The 25,045-nt window shown below is 33.6% G+C and overlaps 1 long non-coding RNA gene across 2 annotated transcripts; it reads right to left on the bottom strand.

The window, feature by feature from the left end:
• Positions 1-19,659: 19,659 nt before the first annotated feature.
• Positions 19,660-23,496, bottom strand: LOC107853919. 2 transcript variants are annotated; one of them, XR_007043980.1, is made up of 3 exons: positions 23,406-23,461; positions 23,140-23,260; positions 19,660-19,831 (listed from the first exon to the last, which is right to left on the bottom strand). It is a non-coding gene; the product is annotated as an uncharacterized LOC107853919 (long non-coding RNA). The 2 variants fall into 2 exon arrangements; XR_001669886.2 differs by lacking the exon at positions 19,660-19,831 and having other exon boundaries at positions 22,968-23,260; positions 23,406-23,496.
• Between the last annotated feature and the right edge of the window lie 1,549 nt (positions 23,497-25,045).

Genomic DNA, 25,045 nt, shown 5'->3' with positions numbered 1-25,045 from the left:
ATCACTTGTGACATTCTTTACAACACTTAACTTTAACTGATCCTGTGCGACGCTACTTCTTTAATAAACTCCACCTTTGTTGTACAATCCTCATATCGAATGCATCATGCTTTCGTGGAGCTGATTTTCTTTCTGTTCCTTTTGATGTAGGATTACACATCTACTATTTGACCTAAATGATACATGGCTTTCAATTTTTTTTGCGAAAATTTTGACTTCTAGAGAGTCCCCACTTAATTTATTCAAAAAGAAATTAAGAAAACCTTTATAAATTACTTTAAATGATCCAAAATAGAAAAATCGTTTATGTTTAGAAATATTAGGTAACCATTTCCTATTAACATTTACGAAGATTTTTAAGGCACCTAAAATGTCTGCTAATTGCGGTTATCCAGACTGTTTGAAACCTATCTTTGACAAACTTTGAAAAAAGAAGAAGTTGGTTCTTTTGAAAAGAAAGTGATTTTAGCAAAATATTTGTATAAAAAATAAACTTTGACAACTTAGCAGGTGATTTAACCAAGTCTAAGCAAATGAAAAGAAAAATACACATAAAAGGAGAAAGGGAGAAATTAAAAGATTTAAGCCTTTAGGCCTAAACCAATAAACCTGTCCTAAACTAATTTGGGCTTTTGGCCCATCATCATCTATCCTAATCTATATTTTCGAGCCCTTTTTGATCCACAATCTACTTCACCTGTATTAGAATACAACCTTGGCTTCGAGACCCCAAATAAATGAATAAATAAATGACTAAGTAAAAAGAAGACAATAATAAAAATTCAGACTTTTCAAGTCTCTTAGCGACCTCATCAATGGGTTTTGACCCATTTTCCTTCTTCATCTATCTTCTAGCACGCGTACGCTATGTAGTCGACCTTGGGTTTAAACTTTGAACTTGACTCGAAGAGGTGAACCTCATTGGCCTATTACTAAATGCAAGAGGAGAAGAGTCCATTTGGACTCGAGACATTTTTTGCATGCAAAGAAAAGATAAAGAAATTAATATACGTTCAAGGCTTAAAAGTGAAATATTTCAAAGCAAAAGAAAATATCAAGAATCAATTTTTGAATGACAATGATAAGAACACTTGCACACGTATAACAAGAATGAGAGTCAACAGATAAAATGCAAAGCAACGAGACCCACTTATATGACTCATGATTTATGTTCATATTAAGAATGAATAAAGGTAAATGGAAGAAGGCCGCATTCAATGAATTAACGTGAGAACAAACAACCCAAGCTTGCAAAAGTAAAGGGATGAGGGAATAAGAAAAATAACAATGACTTCTAAAATTGAACAAACACAGACTGTAATTCATATAACAAAATAAAATAAAGGCTAATTTTCCAAGAAAAAGAATCCTTAAATTTCAATTAAGGTGACATTAATAAAGATTCATACATCTAAATTACAACCAATATTTTAGGAAAAAACATGTAACGGCCTATGGTTTATCTTTCTAAGCCACTGTTGATTCTCTTTTGATATTATAAATCAAGGAGAGAAACGTATCAAGTCTTTACACTCACAAAGAGCACATATAACAATCCAAAGGAGTAAGAAAATTAGAATAAAAGTTTAGTATTTCTAAAAGTGAAATATTGTTTCACAATCATACTATGCATGACTCAAAAATATCTAAATAATTCTATTTAGTCACAAAAATCCAAACTTTCTCATCATTTTGACAAATTTAAAAATATGCGAAAAAAAAAAGAGAAATAAACATCGTGGATGGAAAATAAAGCTAGCACTTCATCTCTTATGTGAAGATTTTGGAAATCCCTTAAAATAATTAACAAGAAAATGACAAATTCTTGATTTAATCAATTACTATTTTTATTAAGGCAAAACAAATAATAGTAACTATTTTTCCAATATAAAAGAAAAAACTTTTCATGCCAAATTTAAATATATCTTCTAGCAATGAATTTAAACACGACGAGTACATCTTTTGAGCAAATATCAAAGCTTTATACAAAATAATCAAAGAATAAAGCTAACAGGCAAAACAATCAATATTAACTATTCTTTTTTACATAAAGAAAACAACTTTACATGCTAAAACAAACATATCCACCAACAATGAGTTTAGTCGAGACATGAGTACATCTTTTAAGCAAAGATTGAAACTTTATCTATAATAATCAAAGAATAAAGTCAAAAAGGAGAAACAATCAATATTAACTATTTTTTTCAGCATAAAGGAAACAACTTTACATGCTAAAAATAAATATATCCGCCAACAATGAATTTAAACAAAGCATAAGTACTTCTATTAAGCAAAGATTGAAACTTTATCTATAATAATAAAAGAATAAAGTAAAAAAGGCATGTACAACTATTGTTAGCTCATTTTTATACCATGAACATGAAAATAACCATAATATCGATAATGTTCTATGGCCTTCAAGGTCATCTACAGCAAACAATCTCAGCAAAAAAAAAATTATAACTACGAACTACAAAGAAGAAATGATGAAGAAGAAAATGATAATACAACTAAAAAGGGGGAAAGTTGTGTTTACCTTGTTAAGGCAGCAAAACGAGACTACGAGCTTCGTCGGAATCAACCACCGCCGGAAAGCGTCGCCAGCAACTCGATAATTTTGGTTAGCCGACCAACTTTATGAAACAAAAATTTTTACTAAATAAAAATAACTATTTTGCTCAAAGGGATTTTTTCCACCTTTCTAGCCTTTTTTTTTTTCTTTTACTTTTCCATCCCCCTTTGTACCAAAGTAGTGGTAGTATTTATAGGAGAAAATGAGATTTTATTTCCTTCCTCTACCAATGTGGGAGAAAAGTATTTATAGGAAAGGATGAAGATTTATTTTTTGTTATCCACCAAAGTGGGAGAAAAGCAATTTAGGGGTGTTTTTAAAATTTAAAAATTGAAGATAAGGTGAGGTGGAAGATAATGTGAGGGAAAATTGTACAATGTAGTACAATTTTTTTTATCTCAAAATTAGAATTTGGAAAAAGGAAAAAGGTTGGGGGGAATTGTACAATATAGTACAATTTTTTAATTTCAAAATTGGGAAAGGACAAAGTTGGGGGAAATAGTACAATGTAGTACAATTTAAAATTATTTTTTGATGGAAATTAAGTAGAAGTTATGAGAGTTTTTGGGAATTTTGGGGTTATTTAAAATATAACTCAATTGGGATTTAAAATTTAGTCATATTTCTTTAATTTTGATCAAATTAAAAATCAATTGATGGACTGCATTGCAATTTTGGCCAATTTGATTTCAATTATGACCAAATCTAATAGATTAACTAAATTAAATTGAAATTCGATACGAAGTAATACTTCTTTTAATCCCGAGCTTCTTGATTTAATAAAATCAAATGCATATTTATCCAAATAATTATTTTGATAATAAATTATATTAAAATTAAGATTTTAATCATTATATTTATTTTCAAAATAAACCGTAGTTAAAATCCAATATTCCATTGAATAAATATTTAAGTAATCAAATTATATAATCTGTTATAACTGAACACAATAATATATAATCGTTACTTGAAATGACAAAATCACGTACCAAAAATATTTTGAAAATTTTTTATTTGGATGAAATAAATATTTCAATTTTATTAAAAATTGAAGAAACTCAGGATTAAATTTAGTTGTGGAGGGAAAAAATTAGGTGTCAACAACTGCCCCCTCCCTTTGGGTGGGGTGGACGCAAGTAACCTGGGCAAAGAGAGATTGTCGTTCCTAATTTTTTGTCCGACCATAAATTCGAATCTGAAAGAGGTTGGCTTTCGTACGAGTTTCATAGAGTTATGTCCGGACCTTGGTATCAGGTTTCCTACATATCTCAGATTATTTGAGAATTCGGGCCACTTGTAGTTCATAAAGCTTGATGTGAAGCACGATTTCAAAAAATTCATAAGCTATCTTGGTTTTGGAGTTTTGATAAAATCGAAAAGTTGGGGAATAGAGGGATCTTGGGGGAAGGTTGGAATACAGTCGAGTTTTCTACATAGATCCCAGCCTACATATCCCTAAGACTCAGGGAATCAGACTGCTTGTATTTTGACTCAATCGGTAGAAAAGAAAGTCTCTTATTTTAGATGATCAGTAGCTCGGGATGAGTGACAAGTTGATCGAGTTGCAAAAAAGAGGCTTGGAACCTCTTAAACATAAGTGTGGGATCCTTCACATCCATAGGCAAAAACTTACCTGGACATAATTTCCAAAACTCTAGGTGCACTATCACTCGAATTTGAAAGAAAGAAAAGTTTAACATTGGTATGAGTTTAGAAATATACCAAAGGTGAAGCTGAAACCAAAATATCCTAAAAATTCCCACATGCCTTCTAACAGGGGTGTGGTTGGATGGTGGTGGTGATCATCCTTTAGGGAATTCAAGTCATCACGTAGTTCATACATAAAAGGAATAGATAAATCTTCTACGGGATTGACCGAAGCCGACATAGGCCGCCTACGTATCCCTTTCTTTGGAATTCAGGTCAAACATAGTTCGTACATAAAAGAATAGGATAAATTTTCCTAAGGGGTTGACCGAAGCCGAGATAGGCTACCTAAGTATCCCTTTCTTGGGAATTTAGGTCAAACGTAGTTCATACATAAACTCATACCTTAATCTGGCGGGTGACTCCTTACACACTACGTTGGCTACATAGTTCTGTAGTGTGAGACTGCTACTAACGACTCTGCCTACCTAACGAGAGAAGTCTTCACCTCTATACTCGCTTGGTGCTAGTTCCTACTCATAACTGAAAGACACTAAAGTGAGTATACTAAACTGGACTGGACTGATACTGGGATTACTTTGTTTTTCTAAGTTCTATGACTGACTGAGTTCTGTAACTAATTGAGAGGAGGACTAATCATAACATGATTGATACTATTTGTAACTAACACTGGCTCTAGGTGGACAGCTAAATTGTAGGGTATTAAATACCCCCAGGACTCAATAGCATGAAAAGTAAAACAAAGCATAATATTGAATAACATAACAATGTTCACTTAGTCAAAATTCATTCATAATAATATTAACTTGTAATGCATTAACTTGTACACGAATGGGGAGTACATGCTATCATGGTATAATGATACTATTTCATTCACTTAGGCATTTAGACAAACACTTGGGGAGCATGCTTAGGTCACATAATAGTAAACACACATGGTGATCATATCTACATCAATCAACTTGTACATCATAGGGTTTATCATGAAGATCATGTAATTCAACACATGCAAGAATCAATTCTTGGAACTTGTAATCTAAATCATGGATTAAAACTCAAACAACATCATGGACAAAAATTTAATCTAATTCAAACATGGAAATCATGAACCATAAATCTTGTATTTTGAAAAGGGATTCTTGGGATCCATGGAAGGTAAGGATCCATGAATGAACAACTAACATACCTGGAAATCTAAATTCTTGAAGTTCTTGAAGAATCTTAGAGGGATTCTTGAGATTGCTTTTGAAACTTGGGGGCTAGGGTTTTCTATCTTTGAGAGACAATGTCTTGAATTGGGGAAAAGTGAGTTAATAATGACATAAATATGTTTTTAGGGATTAAATCCAATATATGGGTGGATTAAATACATGGTAAAAGACTAATTTAACCTTGGCCGAAACTTTAATTTTTCATAGAATTTTCCCGATTTAGACCCCTGGCGCGACGCGGCGCTATCGCGTTGTGTCACTGGAAAATGACAAATGGGAAATTGCATGGTGGCGCGACATGGTGGTATCGCGTTTCCACTTTGTTTGTGAACTGAAAGTTCACCGTGACGTGGTGGAATCGCATTGGTACACTGGAAATTGACAATTGTGAACTGGGTCTATGGCGTGATGCACCAATATCATGGAGTAACACTGGAAATTGAAAATTGCTATTTTGACACACTCCACAACGTGCTACTGGCTTGAATGACGATGTTTAATGACTGAAACTTAAAATCACCATAACTTCTTACCTGGCTGTCAGATCTAGGAAAATTTTATATCGTTGGAAAGCTAATTTAATTTCCTATGCAATGGAAAGCTCTAATTTGAAAATTACTAAGTATTTTAAAAAAATTATTTAGGATTACCCATATACTAAGGGTTAATCTAGGCTAGGGAAATATAGGGTATTACAATATCTTTCCCTTGAGAACATTTATCCTCGAATATGGCTATTTTATAACGGTACTGAATATGGGACTGAGTAGGTTTAAGGAAGACTGTGATGATGTATGAGACACCATTTAACTGAAGGATGATTGAATGACTTCAACACACTACTAAGGCCTTAGGAACACATGACATAAACTAAACTTCATGGACCATTAAGTGTGTAACATGAGTCATGAGAATTGAGCATACTGGGAAACATTAATATGTGTGTCATGAATTGCATAACCTGAGTTTAGAATTTCTGAACTTATGGAACCTGATTCGTACTACAGAGTGAACTGGTACTCCTTATACTAGGAATTGTAAGCATGTATAGTCTTCTACCATGTACTATATTACTATTTCTCCCTTAGATTAAAGTCATCTTTCTACGTCTGTGGGTCACTAAATCAATAACCCTACTACTGTTTCATGGTTTAACCTTGGAATGGATTGCTATATAAGAAATTATAAAAGATAAAGAAGCTCATGGATCTAATAAGGCATAAACATATAAGTGGAAGGATTGTAACTTATCAGTGACCACAACAGAAGGACTTTTCTAATCCTGTTACGACTGAAGTGCATAAAATTTGTTTAGATACTGACCGTGGGTGGCATTGGAAGGGGATCCCTGTTGATTTAGGCGATTGGACTGAACTGGTGACTGACCCTGATGGCACATAACTCTGCCTTTCTGAGTAGCTAATTGACACTCCCTGAGCCTATGGCCCAGTTTCCCATATCCATAATAAACATTACTGCCAGACCTACACTCTTTCTGATGGTTTTTACCACATTCCTTGCAAAATGGATTAGTACGACCATTGCTTATGATGTCCTGGGTTATCGGTATACTAGCAAAGGACGGAGCTGGGACTAAGAACTTTGGGAAAAACTGGGAACGATTCCCCTATCAGACTTAGGCTGATTAAAATTAAAACTACCTGTTCTAGCCCTCTTATTTTTCCTCTCCTTCTTCTTAAGTTTCTGCTCTTTAATCTATTGAGCATGGACTATAATCCTAGATATGTCCATCTTTTTAATCAACATCGTTGTTCTGCATTCTTTAACCACACTATCTGACACACCAAATACAAACTTGCTCATTCTGGACCTATTGTCTGCTACTACATGGGGAGCATACCTGGCTAACTGAGTAAACTTGAGGAAATACTATTTTACACTTATACTACCTTATTTAAGATTAATGAACTCTAACACACTGGCTTCTCTCATCTCTAAGGGAAAGAATCTATCTAGGAAGGCTGTAGCAAACTCTTCCCACTCTACGGGCTTTGCATCTATACCCCTGTCTACCTTCCACTACTTAAACCACGTATGGGCTACATCTTGTAGCTGATAGCCAGCTAAATCTACACTCTTACTGGAAGTCATTTCCATGATATCTGTGACTTTATAAAATTGATCGAGAAACTCCTGTGGATTCTCTTCCGACATAGATCCCATAAAGGAAGGAGGATTCATTTGGGTGAAGTCCTGAATCCTAGTTGCAGTAGTATTGGCCACTGGGTTGGTCAGAATAGTAGTTGGCCGTTCATTTTAGGATATGACTGAATTGGCTAGAATAGTGAATGCAGCTCTGAATTTTGTATGAGAGATATGTTTGTCAAGGGATCTTTCTGAAAGGGCTGAGGGGCTGACTGGTTTTTGATTCTTCTTTTGTTAGTCCTTTTGGGAGGTATGTTCTGTAAATGAAAGGAAGAAGCGAATTAGACTGAGAGTTTAACTTGAGCTCATGCTCACTCGCGCGATATGAATACTGAAAGAAGGGAACTTTTCCTAAAATATCTCATAGCCTCCTATCCATAAGTGTGGCGCGCTACACACCCATGCACAAGTCTCTGCGTGATGCAGTTTTTCAAACTCCCTAGGACACTGTTGAACCTTAGGATTTGATACCAAATTTGTAATGACTCGAGACTACCCCTAGTCATCACACAATGATTACGACCCCAAAGGACCACAAACTAACCCATGAATGATATCTACTATGAGAACTGAATAATAATACTGAAATAAATATAGAATAATGGGCTGAAATACCATAAGGTTCAAAAAATCTAAAATATTGATAAAATATAACATCTAAATCTGAAATATTGGTGAAAAATCTAGTCTGAAAAGCCTCTAACTGAATCTGTTTGAAAGTGGAGTTGATGGGACAATCCCCCAACTAACTTTATCTAAAATACTACTAAACTGAAGTACTAAAATAAAAGCATATCCTCGATAGATGAGGTCTCACTGCTAAATCTGTTATTGCTGGATGAATCTGTCTAAGCGCGGTCAGGAATTTGTGCACCTAAACCTATGATATAAAATATCATAGCTCAAGAAACGGGTATGCGATCAGTACATGAGAATGTACTTGTATCCTAAATGAGGTAAGGTTGAATGCATGGGTTTATATGCATGAATAATAACTAAATGATTGATATGAAAGAGCTTGATTAGCATACATGGAGGATCTGTAACTACTGAACATACTGTACATACTGTAACTGAGTATACTGGTACTGAATTTGATAACTGATAACTGAATATACTGATAATCTGAGATCACTGATAATCTGAATTACTGATATTTAAGTGACTGTATCTGACAGTCCTAATTCTATAGAACTAAAGTGAGTACTATTCTGAAGACTGATACTGAAACTGAAACTGTGGGAGTTCTTACTTAACTGATATGCCCCTGAGTAAGCTGAGTGGGGTATAACCTGTAACCTTAATTGGAAAGGCGCCAGTACCGTTCCACGGGTAAAGACACTGATGTGGTCAAGCCTATCTTACGGGTGACCCTGAACAGGAAGTCAAGCCTAATCTGACAGGTGACCCCTAGGAGGTAGCCAAGCCTTTATCTGATGGGTGACTTCTCACATCCTACGTTAGGTACGTATTTCTATAGTGTGATACTGCTACTAGAGACTCTTCCTGCCTGACGGGAGAAGTCGTCACCTCTACACTCGCTCGGTGCTAGTTCCTACTCCCAACTGAAAGTCACTAAACTGAATATACTGAACTGGACTGGACTGATATTGGGATTACTGAATTTTCCTAAGTTCTGTGACTAACTGAGTTCTACTGAGTTCGGTAACTAATTGAGAGAAGGACTAATCGTGACATGATAGATACTATTCGTAACTGACACTGGCTCTAGGTAGACAGCTAAATTATCGAGTATTAAATACCCCCAGGACTCGATATCATAAAGAGTAAAGCAAAGCATAATATTGAATACCATAACAATGTTCACTTAGTCATAATTCATTCATAGAGACATTTCATCAAACACTTGTAATCCATTAACTTGTACACGAATGGGGAGTACATGCTATCATGCTATAATGACACTATTTCATTCACTTAGGCATTTAGACACACTTGGAGAGCACGCTTAGGTCACATAATATTAAAAACATATGGTGATCATAGCTACATCAATCAACTTGTACATCGTAGGGTTTATCATAAAGATCATGTAATTCAACAAGTGCTAGAATCAGTTCTTGGAACTTGTAATCTAAATCATGGATTAAAACTCAAACAACATCATGGACATAAATTCAATCTAATTCAAACATATCTTGTATTTTGAAAAGGGATTCTTGGGCTCCATGGAAGTTAAGGATCCATGAATGGACATCTAACATACCTGGAAATCTAAATTCTTGAAGTTTTTGAAGACTCTTGGAGGGATTCTTGAGGTTGCTTTTGAAACTTGGGGGCTAGGGTCTTCTATCTTTGAGAGAGAATGTCTTAAATTAGGGAAAAGTGAGTTAATAATGACCTAAATACATTTTTAGGGATTAAATTCCATATCTAGGTGGATTAATACATGGGAAAAGAATCATTTAACCTTGGATGAAACTTTAATTTTTTGAAAAATTTTCCCGATTTGGACTCCTGGTGCAAAGCGGTGCTACCGTGCCGTGTCACTGGGAAATTTCATGGTGGCGCAACGCAGTGATATCGCTTTTCCACTTTGTTTGTGAACTAGAAGTGCACCGCGACGCGATGGAATCGCGTTGGTGCACTGGAAATTGACAATTGTGAACTGGGTCTATAGCGTGACATGCCAATATCACAGAGAAACACGGGAAACTGACAATTGCTATTTTGACACACTCCGCGGCACGCTACTGGCCTGAATGACGATGTTTAACGACTGAAAGTTAAAATCGCCATAACTTCTTACCTGGTTTTTGGATTTAGGTGAATTTTATATCATTGGAAAGATAATTGAATTTTTTATGTAATGGCAGGCGCCAATCTAAAAATTACTGAGTATTTCAAAAATTTTATTTAGGATAACCCATGTGCTGAGGGTTAATCTAGGCTTGGAAAATAAGGGGTATTCCACAGAGGACGGGCCGAAAGGCTGCCTACGCATCCCATGAAGGAGAAATCAAGCCCTATATAGTTCAAACATATAATGGCTTCTTCTAAGTCCATAGTTAGTCTTCCTGAAATAGTAGCGAGCTTTTAGGAAGTTTTAAGAATGATTTCGGACTTTATGGGAGACTTGGATTATGTTTGGTCGAATCTTTGTATAGTGGGGTATATTTCTGCCTAGAGATGCTCTATGAAAAATGGGATTGGATCATTTTGCCTTTGATTTGAATCAACATAGCACGTATAAGCATATAAATAGTTATATCACACAAGCATATTGTAATAAACGTGCATCCTAATTTGATGACCCTTTTGTGCCAAGGGTTTGCCTAACGTATTTGAAGGACGTATATGCTTTTTAAAACCAATCCATTATCCTCCCAAAAACCTTCATAGGTGTACATGAATGGATTAAATTCCAACAAAAGTTGCACAAAAGGAATACAATCTTTAGGGAAAGGGAAAACAACATGAGAAAAAGAACAATGTTCCGCGTAGGGGATAAGAATTACTAGTTCTTGAATGCTCTTCTATCAGTCTTCTCCCTCTTAGCTTTGTCCATTTTTTGTCATTGGAGATATCCATTGATGATCAAGAGATTTCTGTATAACTGTGCTCTAAATGCAACCGTCAAAATTGATCAATTTCTTTCTTTGCTTGCTTCAATTCCTCCCTCAATTGGCCTATGATTGAGGTATCCTTACACGAAAGTAAGCAAACTAATCCTTCTCCCATCCCCCAAAGGACAATGGATTGGATTAAACAAACATATATTTCTTCAACACATTAATATGGTCCGTCTATAATTGAGTAGGGGTAAATAGACATAGGGCAAGTTTTCTAATGGGCCCAATGCCCCCCGGTTATTGGGTCATCCTAGCTTTATGCCTAAAAGAGGGTTTTGGTTTTCCTCTATCCTAGGTGTCTAGAGTGGGTTTAAACTAGGTTCCCAAGCGGACGACTTGAGTTTGAAAATACGAACACCCTCAGACGTCTCACGTGCTAATAAACCATCATATTTTCAATACTTTATTTGGAGTTGAACAACAGGGGTCAGGACATCCAAGAAACCCCAAAACAATTTAATAATCAATGCGGGATTATGCTATTAGATGCAATAATTACATTTCGTAGAATATAAACTCGTAAACAATTTAAACAGTTAGTCAAAATATACAATTAAATATTTGGTTAGAACCTAGTTAGAATCCCCAGCAGAGTCGCTATTTCTGCTTTACAAAAATTTTGACTTTTTGAGAGTCGCCACTTAATTTATTTGAAAAGGACTTAAGAAAACCTTTATAAATTACTTTAAACGATCCAAAAAAAAATCGTTTGAGTTTTGAAAGTCTAGGTAAGCAGTTCCTATTAACATTTTAGGAAGGTTTTTAAGGCACCTAAAATGTCCGTTAACTTACGGTTATTCGGACTGTTTGAAAACTATCTTTGACTAACAATGAAAAAAGAAGAAGTTGGTTCTTTTGAAAAGAAAGTGATTTTAGAAAATGATTTGTATAAAAAATAAATTTTGATGACTTAGCAGGGGATTTAACCAGGTCTAAGCAAATGAAAAGCAAAATAAGTTCATAAAAGGGGAAAGAGAGAAATTAGAAGATTTAAGCCGTTAGGCCTAAACCAATAAACCTATCCTAAACTAATTTGGGCTTTTGACCTATTATCATCTGTCCTAATCTATATTTTCGAGCCCTTTTTGGCTCACAATCTACTTCACCTGTATTAGAATACAACCTTGGCTTCGAGGCCCCAAATAAATGAATAAATAAATGACTAAGTAAAAAGAAAACAATAATAAAAACTGATACTTTTCAAGTCTCTTAGCGACCTCATCAATTGGTTTCGATCCATTTTCCTTCTTCATCTATCTTCTAGCACCCGCATGCCATGTAGTCGACCTTGGGTTTAAACTTCGAAATTGACTCGAAGAGGTGGACCTCATTGGCCCATTATGAAATGCAAGAGAAGGGGAATCCATTTGAACTCGAGACATTTTTTGCATGCAAAGAAAAGATAAAGAATTTAATATACGTTCAAGGCTTAAAAGTGACATATATCAAAGCAAAAGAAAATATCAAGAACTAGTTTTTGAATGACAATGATAAGCACACTTGCACACGCATAACAAGAATGAGAGTTAACAGATAAAATGCAAAGCAAAGAAACCCACTTACATTCCTCATGATTTATGTTCATATTAAGAATGAATAAAGGTAAAAGGAAGAAGGCCATATTCAATGAATTAACGTGAGAACAAACAACGCAAGGTTGTGAAAGTAAAGGGATGAGGCAATAAGAAAAATAACCACGACTTCTAAAATTGAACAAACATAGACACTAATTCATATAACAAAATAAAATAAAGGCTAATTTTTCAAGAAAGAGAATCCTTAAATTTCAGTTAAAGCGACATCAACAAAGATTCATACATCTAAATTACAACCAATATTTTATGGTTTGTCTTTCTAAGACATTGTTGATTCTCTTTTGATATTATGAATCAAGGAGAGACACGAATCAAGTCTTTACACTCACAAAGAGCATATAAAACTTTCTCATCATTTTGAAAAATTTATAAACATGCGAAAAAAAGAGATGAAAAACATCGTGGATGGAAAATAAAGTTAGCACTTCATCTCTTATATGAGGATTTTGGGAATCCCTTAAAATAATTAACGAGCAAATGACAAATTCTTGATTTAATCAATTATTATTTTAATTAAGGAGAAACAAAAAGTAGTAACTTTTTTTCCAACATAAAAGAAACAACTGTTCATGCTAAAAACAAATATATCCTCCAACAATGAATTTAAACATGACATGAGTACATCTTTTGAGCAAAGATCAAAACTTTATACAAAATAATTAAAGAATAAAGCTAAAAGGCAAAACAATCAATATTAACTATTATTTTAAACATAAAGGAAACAACTTTACATGCTAAAATAAATATATCCACCAACAATGAGTTTAGTCAAGACATGAGTACATCTTTTAAGCAAAGATTGAAACTTTAACTATAATAATCAAAGAATAAAGTCAAAAAGGAGAAACAATCAATATTAACTATTCTTTTCAATATAAAGGAAACAACTTTACATGCTAAAAACAAATATATCCGCCAATAGTGAATTTAAACAAAGCATAAGTACATCTTTTAAGCAAAGAATGAAACTTTATTTTTAATAATCAAAGAATAAAGTCAAAAAGGCATGTACAATTATTGTTAGCTCATTTTTATACCATGAACATGAAAATAACCATAATATTGATACTACAACGTCCTATGACCTTCAAGGCCGTCTACAGTAAATAATCCCAGCAAAAAAAATTATAACTACAAACTATGAAGAAGAAAAGATGAAGAACAAAAATGATAATAAGACTGAAAAAAAGGAAAAGTTGTGTTTACCTTTTTTGGTGCAGTCAAACGAGACTACGAGCTTCGTCGGAATCAACCACCACCGAAAAACGTCGCCAGCAACTTAAAAAAATTTGATTAGTCGACCAACTCTATGAAACAAAAATTTTTACTAAATAAAAATAACTATCTTTCTCAAAGGGATTTTTCCACCTTTCTGGCCTCTTTTTTTTTTATTTTTCCACCCCCCTTTCTACCAAAGTAGTGATAGTATTTATAAGAGAGAATGGGGTTTTATTTTATTCCTCCACCAATGTGGGAGAAAAGTATTTATAGGAAAGGATGAAGATTTATTTCTTGTCATCCACCAATGTGGGAGAAAAGACATTTAGGGGTGTTTTTTGAATTTAAAAATTAAAGATAAAGTGAGGTGGAAGATAATGTGGGGGGAAATTATACAATGTAGTACAATTTTTGAATTTCAAAATTGAAATTTGAAAAAAGGAAAAAGGTTGGGGGGAATTGTACAATATAGTACAATTTTTAAATTTCAAAATTGGAAAAGGACAAAGTTGGGGGAAATAGTACAATATAGTACAATTTGAAATTATTTTTTGGTGGGAATTGGGTAGAAGTTATGAGAGCTTTTGGGAATTTGGGGGTTATTTAAAATATAACCCCAATTGAGATTTAAAATTTAGCCATATTTATTTAATTTTGATCAAATTAAAAAATTAATTGATGGACTGCATTGTAATTTTGTCCAATTTGATTTCAATTATGGGCAAATCTTATAGATTGGCTAAATTAAATTGAAATTCGATACAAATTAATACTTCATTAAATCCCGATTTTTCTTGATTTAATAAAATCAAATGCATATTTATCCAAATAAATTAGTTTGATAATAAATTATATTAAAATCAAGATTTTAATCATTATATTTATTTTTAAAATAATCATTAATTAAAATCCAATATTCCATAGAATAAATATTTAAGTAATCAAATTATATAATCTTGTATAACTAAACACGATAATATATAATCGCTACTTAAAATGACAAAATCACGTACAAAAAATATTTTAAATTTTTTTTATTCAGATGAAATAAATATTTTGATTTTATTAAAAACTGAAGAAACTCAGAATTTAATTTAGTCGGAGAGGGCCAAAATTAGGTGTCAACACAATTGATGACCAAGTTATTCTTGTGATTCTCAAAATAATTGCCTTGGTTTTCAAAGAAGGTTTCAACTTGTCACCAAACGCCTCAACACCCTACTTATTTTCTTAGATGCTTTTCTAACTTTAGCCCTCTAATTCACAATTCATGCTTCAATTGGATTTTAAGATCTAGCTGAAAATTCCGTAAGCATGTCATATCACTAGAGCCAACATAAAATGTACTGTGTAAAGAAAACAAACAAACAACACATATTTCAAACACAATGGGAAAAAGGACATTCTATTTAGTTAGGATGAAAGATGGAAGGGTTTGAACATAAACGACAAAGGACAAAACAAGATAGATTCCGAATTACAATCCTAAAATAATTTGAAAAATAGAAAAGAAAACAAAACCAACTACCAACAATCCTTTCAAGTATAGAGACAAGTGACTTCCCAATTGTCGAACTTGACATCTTAGCCACTGGTTTGCACATCAGCATGACTAGAAATTTCGCCACTATCGATGGCCTACACCATAATCAATTTATATTGAATCATCTTTTCTATTTTTCTTTTCAAAGAACGGCAATCTTCAATATTGTGACCTTGAACATCAGAATGATAATCACATTGTACATTAGGATCAAAAATTTTTGAATGTGGGTTAGGAGTATACCCAATGAGGGGAGTGATCATGCCTTGTTGCACCAATCTCTAGAATAAACTGGCATACGACTCTCCAATTGGTGTGAAGTTATCTCTCAACTTCTGCCTCATTTAATTGTTTGGCTTGGATAAAAAATCGGGCCTAAAAGGGCTTTGGTATGTTTGTGAAGTTGGAGGGTGACTCTGAGGAGTTGGTGCATGCCATTGTAGGTAAGATTGGGGTTGAACATGTGGTTGTACACTATACACTGGATATGGAGGTGGAGAAATGGAGTACAATGGATTTTGGGAGTGATTATGTGGAGGTTGGGCATGAACTTGGGTATGAGCCTGAGGGGAACGACGACGTGGTCTTCTTGACCGTGCCCGATGTCCAACTATAATAGCAGATACATCCTCCTCATTATTCTTTCCCCCAATAATTCCTGAACCATTTTGAATTGCTTGAGTAGTTGCTTTCAATGTTGTGAAACTCACAATGTAACCGGTCTTAGTTCCATCCTCTACATCTCCCTTATTTTGAGAACCTCAATAAATGGTTTGCCTAATGCAAATAACAAGTGTTGATAATATGTTTCATCCTATGCTTAAATAAATACCTCCACTATTTTGCTTTATTTCATTGGCGGTTTCACCCTAGCAGCTTGTTCACGCCATCGAATGGCATACTCTCTGAAACTTTTAGTACTCTTCTTCTTCATGTTAGTTAGGGATTTCTCATCAGGAATCAACTCTATATTGTATTAGAATTGTTTCAAAAATTCATTAGCTAAGTCATCCTAACTAATTCACTTGTCGATGTCTTGGTCAACAAACTATTCTGAAGCTAGGCCTAAAAGACTCTCACCGAAATATGCCATGAGTAATTCTTCCTTCCCTCTTGCACCCCTTAGTTGGTTGTAATAACATCTCAAATGTGCTACAGGATATCCATGTCCATCATACTTCTCAAACTTTGGCATTTTAAAACCAAAAGAAAGATGAACACCTGGAAACATGTACAGATCTTTATATGAGACACTTTTGTACCCCCCAAGTCCTTGGAAGTTTTTCATAGCCAGTTTCAAACTTCTTAATTTTCTAGTCATTTTCTCTTATTCTTCCGTTATTACAGGCTTCTTAGTGTTAAGAGAAAATTCAGGTTGTTGAGTGTTGCCATAAGGACCAGTCGACTTGAATGTGGGCTCGGGAGCATAATGTTGATCACTAGAAATATTCAACACAGGCTCACTTACAGAGTGAGGAATCACAACCGTTGGATTGACATTAAAAGCATGGGCTTCAGGCGGGGGGTGGCACTACAAAAATGGGAATTGCCGGTGGAGCCGAGTATGTGGTAGTTGTGTATTGAGGAGTTTGGAAAGGAATATTGGGAGTGTTAGGATAGTGTTGCCCCAGAGTAGACCCTGATGCATGTTGTGGCGTGTCAAGAAAAATGAGAAATTGTGCATATGACACGGGAGGCAAGCTAAAAAGATATTCCAAATTATCAGTGGGAAATGGAGGAGGTGACAACCCATTAGCCCAAGCTCGATGCATTTCTATCATTGCTGCCTTAATTTCTGAATTTCTTCATTAGCTCCTAAATTCTCATTCCCCAAAATCCCTATCTGATTAGTGAAAACAACCTCAGTATCCTTGTTGGCCATAACTTTTCTCTTCAATTTGGTGTAACATGGAGGACTAGCCAAAATGTCACAAGCCAACCACCTTAAACTAACTGAACAAGAGATAACAAATGCATTAGAGTTCAACACTTACTGAAAACCTTCTTTTTTTTTCTTTGAAAAAGATCACTGAACCTAAGAAGGGGGCCTATGTATCTCACTCCCGAGAGAGGAGAATCAGGTGTGCATAGTTCGTGAAGTTTGGCCACAAAAGGGACAATAAAACTCTGTTTCTTTTTCTTTTTCTTGAAATTTTAAGAAAAAAATAACAATTTGTCAAAAGAATTAACGAAAATCATTTTTTGAATTTTTTTATCTTAAAAATTCTATACAAAATGAAACCTATGATTACCAAAGAAAATCCTTTTTTGGATTTTCGATTTTGAATTTCATATGACAATGAAACTTGAAACTATTAAAGAAAAATCATTTTGTGATTTTCTTTTAAAGATATATATGAACCATCTACTCTAAATAAAGAGTGAAGAAAAAATCTTTTTTTGAATTTTTTAGATTCCTATACAAAATGAAACCTATGGATACCAAAGAAAAAAAATCTTTTTGGGTTTTCAATTTTGAATTTCATATGAAAATGAAACTTGAAAGTTGAAACTATTAAAGAAAAATCTTTTTGTAGTTTTCTTTTAAATATGTACATGAAACACCTATTCTAAATGATGAGTGAATTTTTTATTTTTTTTTGAATATTTTGAAATAAGATCCCCGAACCAACAATAGGCTGCCTATGTATCTCACTCCCGAGAGAGAAGAATCAGGGGTGCGTAGTTCGTCCAGATTGAACAATTAAGGATTAAAGAACAAACAAAACCTTGACTTGAGAGACACGATTACAGATAGATGATGAAGGTAAAATCTTTTTGGGTTTTTAATTTGACACTTCACACAAAAATGACACCAACAACTATGAAAGAAAAAACTTTTTGATATTTTCGATATGAAATATACAAAGCTTCTACCTTTTTTTTTTAATTTTCCTTTTATAAAAAGCTTCTATTTGAAAAGAATTTTTTTTGAAATTTTAGAATTGTGAATGCATAGTAAAGGAATAAAAGGAAAATCTTTTTGATGTTTTTAAGAAAATGAGTGCAAAAGTTAAAAAATCTTTTTGAATTTTTGGATTGTGAAAAAAAATCAAAAGCCATAAAGAACTTTAAAAACTTAAGAAACTTTTTTTTTTGACTCACTTTTTTTTTTTTATTTTTTCAGCATTTTCTTGCCTATGCACTTTTCTTCTAACACATGTTTTCCCCAAATCAATTCGTCAAATGACCACGTTACCCAGAGATGCAATATTTAGCATGTAGGGTTGCTTTAGAGGTGAATCTCCTACAAAGGATCAAATGGGCCCCACTGGATCTCAATATGATGCACATAAGCATGACTTAAAGGCTGACCTACATTGGGGTTCACTAACAAGGCTGTTCGGAAGAGCGTATGGTCGATAGTGGCTGCGAGATCTTTCCACCCACTCCATACAATCGACGGCTCCCCCTCCTAAAATAAGGGTGACTCAACTAGAGGTCGTGTACAATACGTGTACTACGGACTTGTTGCAGAAAGAATGACTCGGGTTATGCATATGATGCAAGATATAAAGCGATAACACATAAAGAAAAACTATAAACACGTAGCAAGTAGGCACTCAACAATGATAAAATAAATACGAACGATAACACAAATAATGTCTATACACCCATAATGTCAAACTAAGATGATACAACTCCAAAAAATAAGCTGAAATTATGAAAAATCTCCAACAGAGTCGCCAAAACTGTCACACCCCCTTTTTAATCAAAAAGAATTATTTTTTAAAGTTTGAAAGAATTTTTATTAGTAAAGTGACAAAAATAAAGATTTATTTCAAAAAGGACTTTTTATATTTAAACTCAGATTCTCCACTTGGCTTAATTCAGTGTGCCAAGTCGCCTTTGAAAAATTATTTTCAAAATGATTTGACTCCTTAAAATCGGTTTGCGAACAGAGATTCCGGCTGAGGAATTCTATTGATTGAGGGGAAGGTGTTGGGAAACCCTCAATCCCGTGGTTCGACCATGGTCGCCTGATGGAGCGTATCGGCTAATTTTGACACTAAGAATGTATAAACCACAAAAACACAAAACAATTAAACAAACAAACCCAAACAAAATAAATTCAAAAATACAATGTCCAGTCCAATTATACAATCCAAAAAAAATATACGAAGATGTAACCTATTCTATTCTAAACTAATCCTAAACTAAACTCCACTTGACATTCCGGGCCTCGGCCGTGCACCATCTTCGAGTACAACTTTCTCGAGGTATTACTCAGATAAAAAAATAATATAGATACTTCGGGGCATTCCCTGGACAAATGAGTACAATTGAGTCAAATATGATAAAACAAAACCATTTCAACACACATCTAAAACATTCAATCAATCCATAATCTCTAGCTTTGCCTACCCACAATCAAAGGTGTCACACCCCCTTTTTAAACCAAAAAGAATTATTTTTTAAAGTTTGAAAGGATTTTTATTAGTAAATTGACAAAAATAAAGATTTATTTCGAAAAGAACTTTTTATATTTAGACTCAGAGTCACCACTTGACATAATTCGATGTGCCCAAGTCACCTTTGAAAAAATCTTTTCAAAATGATTTGACTCTTTAAAACCAGTTTGCTAACAGAGATTCTGGCTAATGAATTCTATTGAGCGAGGGGAAGGTGTTAAGCACCCCTCGATCCCGTGGTTCAACCACGATCGCTTGGTGGAGCGTATCGGCTAATTTTGACACTAAGAATGTATAAACCACATAAACACATAACAATTAAACCAAAAAACCCAAACAAAATAAATCCAAAAATATAATATCCAGTCCAATTTTACAGTCCAAAATAAAAATATACGGAAATGTAAAACCTATTTTATTCTAAACTAATCCTAAACTAAACTCTACTCAACGTTCCAGGCCTCGACCGTGCTCCATCTTCAAGTAACTTTCTTGGGGAATTCCCCAGATAAAAAAAACAATACAGATAACTTAGGGCATTCTACAGTCAAATGAGTACAATTGAGTCGAATACGATAAAACAAAACAATTTCAACACACATCTCAAACATTCGATCAATCCACAATCTCTAGATTTGCCTACCCAACCTATATCTTGCCTATTCTTTCTTGACCTAAAACATGGCACTATCGGGTTCAACAACATTCATGTTCAAATTGAATTACACTAACATCAATAAATCTAAATTAATCTATATTCATTTCTTCATTAAGATCGATCCTTCCCCGAATCCATTCTTGAAATAATTAATTACTTCTTCGACTAAGAATCCATGTTTTCAATATTTAAATCCAACATCAACCAATACAAAATCAAGATTCAAAAATATCAAACACACAAATCATTCACGATTACATAAAAATTAAAGGGAGAGAAGGTAGAATTGAACCTCAATGCCGCTTTCAAAATCGATGTATTATTCTGATTAAATTTGGTAGAATCTGTGTCCAAAATATTTAATTCAAACCTCAACAACGGACCAACTCCAACTCGGTATGGAAAAATTGAGATCCAAAAAGACTTAAACCAGTAGAAAACCCCTTAATACAAACCTCAAATCACGGATTTCGTACTAATTTTAAACGAACCTCATCGGAATCATAGCTGGGTTGACGTTTATAGCTCATCGGAGCTCCACCTGACCCGACAGTCAACAGAACAAGGTCTCCCTGCTGGGTTTCACCGGAAAGCCAAAAAAGTCAGAGAAAATTTTAGGGTTTTGGACCTGCGATTAGTGGATTCCACGAGGGTTCCGATTCTGATGTATTTCTGGGCGGCTTGAGTTGTTTTAGAGGTTTTGGTCGCTGGAATTGGTTGCTGAATCTGTCGTTAGCGATGTTTTCCAATGGTTTTGATGGTGAGTTTGGAACCACTATTTTTGCGACCCTGGAGCTCTGACGAACTCTGGTCACCGGAATGAATCTGTCTTAAACTATTTCTCTCCCTCTCGATCCTTATCTCTCTCTCTCTCGATTCCCTCTATATCTCTCTGATCAATAATATATATCGTGTTCAGTATGTGTGTTAGTGGAGTTGTATGTGTGAATAATAGTGTGTATCCATTGACGGTTTGTGTATATGATATAGATGGAGTCGTCCCCTTCTTCACTGTGCATTATGTGTATGTATGGTTAGTGAGGGTCAGTGATTTTTTTCTGTGTGTGTTATGTATGTATTGTGTTCTCTCCTTTTTTTCATGAAATCCCCCCCTCCCTGGTATTATTGCTGATATATATGAAAAAAAAAGAGTATGGATGGTGTCCGTTTGTGTGACGTGTAACAGTAAGGTAGGGTGGGGTGGTGGGGTAGAGTAAGAGTGGGGTGAGGGGTATGAATTGGTTGAGATAAAGTTTGTTAGGATAAGGGAATATTATAGATTTTATTTGTTAGGGATTTATTGAAATTTTTTTTTTTTTTGTCTTTTTTTGGGGTATAATCATATGGGTGAGAGTGTATGATAACGTGAGGTAAAAAAATGGATAAATTAGGTTTTGAGAGAGAGAAAATTAGGTGTCTATAGAAGGCGGAGTTCATTCTGAAGAGGTTCGTCTCTTTTGTTTTATTTGACCATATTATAAGGTGTAAATCAGCTCATGAAATTTGGAGGACCCTCGACTAGTTGTTCAATAAGAAGAATGAATCCTAATTACAAATATTGGAGAATGAATTGGTGAACACCACTCAAGGTAATCATTCTATTGCAAACATTCAGACAAGTTTAGGGTAGCTTTCAAAAAATTACTTTAAGGCAGAGTGTGAAAATATGAAAGTTGATTTTTTTAAATCATAGATTTTCTAGTAAAGTTTCTAGAATACTCTAACATAGTATTTAGGATAATTATCTTAGAGAAATATCTAGATTATTCTTAGATAGTTAGAAGATAAAAGTAGTCTAGATTGTTCTTGTAAAATTCTCTCAATATTCTAGAGTAGTATTAGAAGATAAAGATCACTAGATTTTTTTTTGTAGAAGTATCTAGAAGAATTTTTAGAACCATCTATGGACTAGTATAAGTAGAGATGAGTCTTGTACATTTCAACCCAACCCAAAACAATCCAATTCAAGAAGTCCTCTTCCATAACAAAGTTTCTCTTTCATAGCTTCCTCTTTTTAGTTGAATCTTTCGATCTTAGTTAACGATCTTGGGCTAGCAAAAAGTCTCTCCAACTACATGTTTCTTTTGCTATTCTCTACATTATCTGCAGTTGGAGATCAATTGACTTTTAAAAATCCTTAATTTCAAAACTTACGTTAAAATATCATAATCTTTTTAATTACTACTATATATAAATAGTAAAAGGTGTACGATCACAAAATTTACGTAGACACAACAATTGAGGAATGCAAATTAACATTAGGTACCAAACACTACTTAGCAGGCAAAAATGAATAGAACTGCAAATAGATATTCTAAAATATGGTCTCTGTAGTATTCAAGTAGATTATGTGAGATTAATCGAAGGATTTGAAGTTTTTGGTGATGAAGAGATACAAGGATGATGAGAGAGTTTAAGCAGAGAAAAAGATAACAAGTAGAGAGGAGATCTTTAACTCTATTTGTTGGGCAATACCCAAATAAATTAAAATTCTAGTCCATACCTCTCAATATGAGGAGTTGTTCGCATATCACAATAGCATCTTCTTTGTTGTCCTTGCCATTATCTTCTGCTTGAACTCCAAAAGCCCCATATTTTAGTCCTTTTCGATTGTTTGCTCCCATCTTCAAAATAAAAAATTGTATGAGAAGAATCATAGACTGCTCTTTTATCAATTTTTTTTCTGAACTAAAATTGAAAAAATAAGCAAAAAAGAAGATTTGAGAAAGAATATTGGGAAGCAAACCATAAAGGAACGGGGGAAGAAACCTGACTAAAGCAAACATTGAGATATTAGATGACTTGTGAATGGAGGATTATGAAATATGCATAATAGTAGTAATATGAGTTAGGAATGGATGCTTCTAGAGTACCAACATAGTGTGTTTGTTAATTATGAAATTACTTTTTGCCCTTGGTCGTTCCTTGGCTCATGCTTCTATATGGTAGAAATAGAAATTTTATATACTAAAATAAATAATAACATATAATTTTTGGTGGAAATCGATTTCTGCACCAACTTTTGCAATCATTATACTCATACCATATAAATATAACATGTAAGAAACTATTTTATAAACCTTGAGCGGAATATTGATATTTCATATTGATTTTACACAGGTTTCATACACGAAAATTATGAGAAAAATTGTAAGTAATATGTTCAATTTATATACTCATCTCGTTTTTGTTCGACAATGTCAAAATTTGCATGTTGTAGATCGGATTCTTCACTGTAATGCTTTTTGAGAAGGATCATATACCAAATTATTGCTACCATAATATGGAGAGATAGACTATTAAATGATTAAAAAAATTTAATAGGAGAGATAGACTATTAAATGATTAAAAAAATAGGAGATAATTTGACTAATAAATATATAACAATGATTTTTAAAAAAAAAAAAAATTATTTAAAAAGTTGTTATTATAACTTGCAATTAAATCTTTAATTTAATAATTATGAAAAAGTGTTATTTTGCAATAAACAATCTAATAAGTATATACAAGATAATTTTATTTCAAGGCCCATCTTTAGAATCGTAATGGTACCTATCCAACCCTTCGTGATAGGTAAGCCAAGAATTGAATTTCAAATATAACATCCAAATGTATAAAAGCGAAAGAAGATGAAAATAGAATAAAACCCAAAAGATCTCCAAAATATAATAAGTAGCATAGTCATTGTTAAAACATAGATAATCCCAGGCTTGATAGTCACTAATACAAGCCACTAAATACAGAAATCAAAGAAAATTCTGAGTATCTCAAAATGTGAAAAATACATAAAGATAAGGATGAAGGAGATTTCAGTAGTCTCTGAAATCAATAGCAGCTAACTCAAATCTCCAAAAATGTTAACACCGAAGACACCAAAGAACTCAATGCCTAAAGGTCGTTGGATTGGTACCTGCACGTAAGGTGAAGAAAAAAAAAGGGTGAGTACGGAACCATATGTACTCAAAAAGCATCGCCGACTGACCATAATTTAAAGTGATGACGAGTAATACCACATCAACCATCTAAGACAATCATACAACCTACTCTAAGGAAAAACATCCTATTCTAACTGAATAATCAAGTCTAATAGTCATAACGATATCATAATACAACCCAAGAATTCCTCAATACCAGGAAATTACATGGGATGACCCCACTAGTGGGTGACTTTGGATTTTTGACCTCCATACGAAAAGTCTTTAAAGACTAACCTTCCTTCTTTTTTTATGTATAGTACAAGTAAATTTGGTCCCTCTACACCTCAAATATTTTTAAACTTTTCATTCTTATTTGTCTCTCAACTTCTATTTTGATTTTTTTTTACCTTAACTTTTATTTTTTTTCTTGTTTAAATTAATTTGTCTCAACTTTTAATTTTTTACTTTTTTTTTTCACTTTTTTCTCAAACA

The sequence above is a fragment of the Capsicum annuum genome, chromosome 1 (genome assembly GCF_002878395.1).
Source record: "Capsicum annuum cultivar UCD-10X-F1 chromosome 1, UCD10Xv1.1, whole genome shotgun sequence".
In the NCBI taxonomy this organism is placed as follows: domain Eukaryota; kingdom Viridiplantae; phylum Streptophyta; class Magnoliopsida; order Solanales; family Solanaceae; genus Capsicum; species Capsicum annuum.
Note: the sequence above shows the minus strand (reverse complement) of the source record. Positions and strands in the feature narration are given on the sequence as shown.